General features: G+C 42.5%; 1 protein-coding gene across 1 annotated transcript in view; it reads left to right on the top strand.

The window, feature by feature from the left end:
• The first annotated feature begins 5256 nt into the window (after positions 1-5256).
• The window catches only part of UPF2 (UPF2, regulator of nonsense mediated mRNA decay), a 70960-nt gene continuing 70882 nt past the window's right edge, over positions 5257-5334 (top strand). Inside the window, exon 1 of the mRNA XM_026091180.1 lies at positions 5257-5277. The gene's annotated coding sequence lies outside the window, so the exon portion shown is untranslated. The remainder of the gene's footprint in view (positions 5278-5334) is intronic.

Raw genomic sequence — 5334 nt, 5'->3', positions numbered from 1 at the left:
CGCCTCGCGCCTCGCGCCGCGGGGAGCCGTTAGCCCGCGCCGCCGCCTCGCGCCGCGCAGGGCGGGAAGGGAAGGAAGGGAGGCGCAGATAGCGCGATCCTGAGGGAAAGGAGCTGATAACACCACCATTCCCCCCACCACCACCTCCCCAAAATCAGTGGTAAATGAGCACAAATGTAGGCTCGGCCTCCTCCCCACACCCACTGGGAGCGTGGGGACCTCCCCAAATCAAACCGGTGCCCGCCACGCGGGGAGGTGTGAAAAGAGACGATTTTGGAGAAAATAAATGATGAAAATGCCAACGCTGCACTGAAATACGTGACGCTCATGGTGTGACGTCTCCGCTAGCGACCACGGCGGTAGCGGAGCGCAAGGGCCTGGCGAAGGCTTTCCCGCACCTCCGCCTTTCCCTGCCGACCATCTAGCCTTAGATTGAATCCATGTGATGAAGGGGAGGGACACGAGGGCTCTCTTAACCGCTTCTGCCTTGGAAGCAGAAGCGTTAAACTTTTCAGCGCATCATTGCGTTGACCTGTTAATGGGAATAAAATGCAAATATCTTCATGGGTGTATCTGCTAAGGCAAGAGGTAGGGAGGGGGATCGAGGTCTAGGGGATAACTATAGCACTGTTCTTCTTGAAAGCGTAGAAAGGCTGTATAAAGCGAAGGATGAGAAACAAAAGACCAAAATTAATTGTGTTACATTTTCAGGTACTGCAGGCAGCTTTTCTCCTTTGTATGTGCTCAGACTATTTCTCTAATGCTTTCATTGACTTCAGAAGTATATTCTYCTCTCCTGGCATTTCCTATGAAAAGGCCGTGACGGGTTCAATCAGCGACATGGTCTCTCATGAAACTTCTCAAAGTTCAGTCTCGACCCACCTGAAGTGTACATCATACGCTRGACTGTGCTTAAACTGGGAAAAGACATTTTAATATCATCCCCTCACAAAATTCATGAGTTAGGTTGCCTGTGAAACTAAAAATAGCAACAGAAGTTCTGTTTTACAGCTTCTACTAATTTCCTTCATTACTTTTTTTTCATTCATTTTGACTCCTTTGAGCTGACCTTCTTGTTCCTGTTCTAGGCTGTACTTTAGTGCATGATGAGACAGACTGATAGAAAATCCAAGTTTTAACAGAATCTAAAAGCTTCATCTAAACCTTGTATGAATGCAGGGAATTACAGGCAAGCTTTGTAGATTGCCTTCACAACTGGGAACCCGAAAAGCCTATTTTTCTTCTTCAAATCAAACAGTGATTATATGGTTTTGAGACAGCTGGAACTGAATTTTGCCACTGAATTAGCTAYGGCGCCGTAGCTGAGCAGGGATTTTATGATATTTACAGTTCTTGGAGACGTGCCGTTTGTATTCCTTGAGGCCTGTATGGGGTTGGTTTTATGCAGATCTACAAAAGCCAGTTTGGGAGGAAAAAGAAGCGAATGACCTTTAACACTGCAAAGAAAGCAAATGGATACTGCTATAGAAAACCTTGAAAATAATGTTGCTCCATCGCATGATGCAGCAAAGTTGACAATAAAGAGGCAGAAAAAGTTGATATAATCAAATATTTCTGTACTGCACTTGGGAAAAAAGACAAATATTGTAGACAGATCACATGATGAAATACTTTTCCACAGTTCTTAAGCAAATATTTGTCAAATAGCAGATATAATGTTTTTGCTTTAAAGCAGATAGAGAGCTGATTGAATATTTCTCTTCTCAGATAACACTGATATGAATAGGTTTGAAATATTAAACATCTTCCGAATAAGAAAACTAATGCTACCTAATGTTTAGAAAGAACTAAATGAGGTGGTTCAGTAACAGACTGTTGATCCCAGGGAAGTAATTGAATGTTTGTATATACAGGTTCACTTATTGCTTTAATCAACCCTAAGCATGGCTTTATGGAATAACTATCTCATCAAATCAACCTTTTTGTTTTTGAGATTCAAAGTTCAGTAGATACAGATTTAAAGTACTCGATAGTACTTTGCAGACTTTTGCCAGCATAATTATCTTGTCTGGGACATGACTACACAAGGCAAAACTGCTGTAACTACATCTAGGTCAATAGAGTCGTGTCAAGAATGGTGTCAAAGAGTGGTGTCATTGGCTTTGGTTCATGTCCGAGTGTGAGAAAGTGGTACTTAACACCAGCAGAAACACTGCTTCTGTATCCATATGCCCTGGCTCCATGAGGGGACTCTCCTGGCCTGGCTGTGCTGGCAGAGACAAGAGAGGCTGTCCTAGGCATGACTCTTGTATGGCACTGATTCAATATTACCCGATGCCCGGGCTAAGAAATTAAGAATGGTTCAAAATCAAGGTTGTATGTATTAAGCAGTATAAAACTGTCTACCCAGCGGATCTAAACTTGTAATATTTTAAACAGCAAATCATCATCAACTGGGAGTATTTCTAAAGGGGTTCAAAAGGGATTGTAGTCCCTGACGCTCTAGTAGTTACACCAGCCTGAAAACCCTTCCCACAAAGTACGCCCTGACAAAGTCTGTCAGCTGGAGGTAAGTGATGAAGAGAGGCTGTCTTGGATCTGAATCTCATGCTGATCTCATACATAAGCAAATGAGATTTATTTTAACAGAATCAGATATAAGCTTGTACACCTGGAAAAAAGAATGTGCACTAAAATGGAGCTCCTTTTCAGGAAGCAGTGACTGTAAATAATCTCTGAAAATCATGGGAATAAAACAGATGGATCTGAAAAAGTTACGTGAATATCAGCTCATTTGGCAAAAGGATCATTTTCTGGATTTGGCTACAAGGCAATATTGAATACACATACAGATTCTAGTTTGGCGTTAATGGGATTGCTCGCTAAATATTGTGTCCATGTTTTGTATCAATAATTCAGGAAACATTGAAAAAGTTGGGAAGAAGACCTCCAAGAATTAAAAAATTGAAAGAAGTGCTTTATATCTGAGACTCAAGCAATGACATCTGCTTAGTTTTCTTTTTGATTGGTAGGAAGACTTGATCAGTTCATAAGTAGCCACATATGAAACAGGTATTTCATAAGGAAAAGGTTTTCGACCTATCAGACCAAGGTAAAACAAGATTTACTTGCACTGTCTTTACAAAAGACAGTTCCAGTATAGTTGTGGTTGGTGGGGAATGTGGGATAGTCTCTGGAAATAATAAAGAAGGAGCTATTGTTTCCTTTTAAAATTTTAGTGATAGTGCATTTTATTCATGTTAGACAAGGCAGAAATGTCATTCTTCAAAAGAAAATAAGCCAACATTGCTTGATGTAATGCCACTGAAAATGAAATCTAAACCTAAGATAACGCTGAGCCTGCCTTTTCAAACTTGAACAAAACAGCTCACTCAAAGGCGTTCATTGACAGTTTATATAACTGGTGTATTTGGAAAATGTAGCACCAACAATAACATGTAGATATCGTCCCATTTAATCTCTTTTTTTTTTCCTGTTTAGCACAGGGATCTTCTCCATTCTAGTAAAACAGTTTCATCGACCTGGTAAATCAACATGATTTGGAAAGTACATAAAATCTTTGAGTAGCAAGGACACTTAAATGATCTATGTAAATAACAAGCAAGACTTCATCCTTTCAAACATTCATAAATAAATTTTTCCAAAAAGAGGTTTTTAGAAATGTCTGCAAAAAAGAGCAATGAAGGAAGAAGGAGGAATAACAGGAAGGAGAGCTCTTTTCTGGAAAAAACCTGTCTGATCCTGTAACGGTTGGCAGAGTACACCTAAAACTCTGCATCRTTAAACAGTAAACAGAGTATTAAATTTGGGCTAACTCTTGCCTTTGAATAAAAGGTGGCTTTAACTGCTGAATAACCTCATTATGCACATCCAGGCCTGGGACTGATGTCACGGTCAAATATTTTTGTGTGCTCATCATAAGTCTAAAGAGGTGCAAACACTGCCGTAACTAAGGAAAAGCTCATATCAGAGACTTCAGTGCATGGAATAAGAATCAGGATTGTAAATGTCAGCTATACACCAGATTCATATTCTTATATTCTGGATTGTGCAGAGTGGATTTTTTCAGTTTGGGCTAATTTAGGGCAGGATAATAGCCAATAGCATGGCCAGACTCACAGATCACGAGCCTTTCAAGTAAATGGGGAGTTTTTGTGCAACTAAATTAACAATTGTAAATGCTTTCACATTTACATCCAGACAGTAATATTGCTACAACAGGACAGAGTGGAGACACCAGAATTTTTTAGTCCATTCTGATAACTCACAATAGGATAGTGGAATCCAGAAGTGAGATGGTTATTTTTGTTAACTCGTTTGAGTATCAGGTCAGATCAGTCATATATTTCAAAGTTTTGATGTACACTTATTTTTTGCTTATGGTTCCCCTCCCTTCAGTGGATCATCCCAGGAAGCAATCAGATTCAGGAGAATACTGTGAACAAAAGTATTGTTATTACTTATGTTAGCATGTAACGTATATGCCAGTTTGAAGTTTGTGTTTGACTGACTGATATACAGTTGTTTTGAAAGAGACTTGGAGCTTCAAGTACTTAAAAAGACATTATTCTACTACTGTTAATTATCCAATAGAAAGTAATACATATTACACCCTAAAATACAATAGGGAACATCCATAACATCATCCGACCATGTAATTTAATATTACGCCACTGCTATTCCTGTTTTTTCATCGTGGTAACAGCTGAAGAGGTCTGGTAAAAACTCAGGTCTCGCTACACTCGGTGCTCTAGGTCGGCACGATTATTTCCCGAGGATTTTGCCCTCTAATTAAGAGAGAGACGAACGAAACTATCAAACCTCAGGAAAAAAAGATCATTAATAGGTAGGCAAAGATCGTTTTAAAACATCATTTTAGAGCAGCTTCAGTGTAAGTGCAACGCACCGTTTGACACAGATGCCGATTTTTCACTCAAGTGACAGCTCGTGCTTATAAGTGTGTATGTATTAATAGCCAAAAAAAGGGGGGGGGTGACGGCAGCAGCCAGAGCGTAACGGTGGAGAAAGCTCCCTCTTGTCCCGGAGGGAAACGACGGCGCCACGCTGCAGGGCGGCCCCGGCCAACGCCGCGTGCGGGACCCCTGACGTGACGGCGGCCGTGACGCACCACGCCGCCTCCGGCACTGCCAAAAGCGACGTCACGGCGGTGACGCCAAGGAAGCGCCGTAGCAGGCCGGGCCGGGCGGGCTCCCCCGGGCCCCGCTCCGCTTCGCTCCGCCCCGCGCAGCCCCCTCCCCTCCCCTCCCGCGGCCACTTCCGCCTCCGCAGCCCCCGGTAACGCGAGCGGGGCTGCCCACCGCCCGCCTGCAGGACCCCGCCGCGGGCTGCCCC

Source organism: Apteryx rowi, unplaced genomic scaffold (assembly GCF_003343035.1).
Source record: "Apteryx rowi isolate R43461 unplaced genomic scaffold, aptRow1 scaffold_9, whole genome shotgun sequence".
Classification (NCBI taxonomy): domain Eukaryota; kingdom Metazoa; phylum Chordata; class Aves; order Apterygiformes; family Apterygidae; genus Apteryx; species Apteryx rowi.
This window is presented reverse-complemented; position numbering and strand designations above follow the sequence as displayed.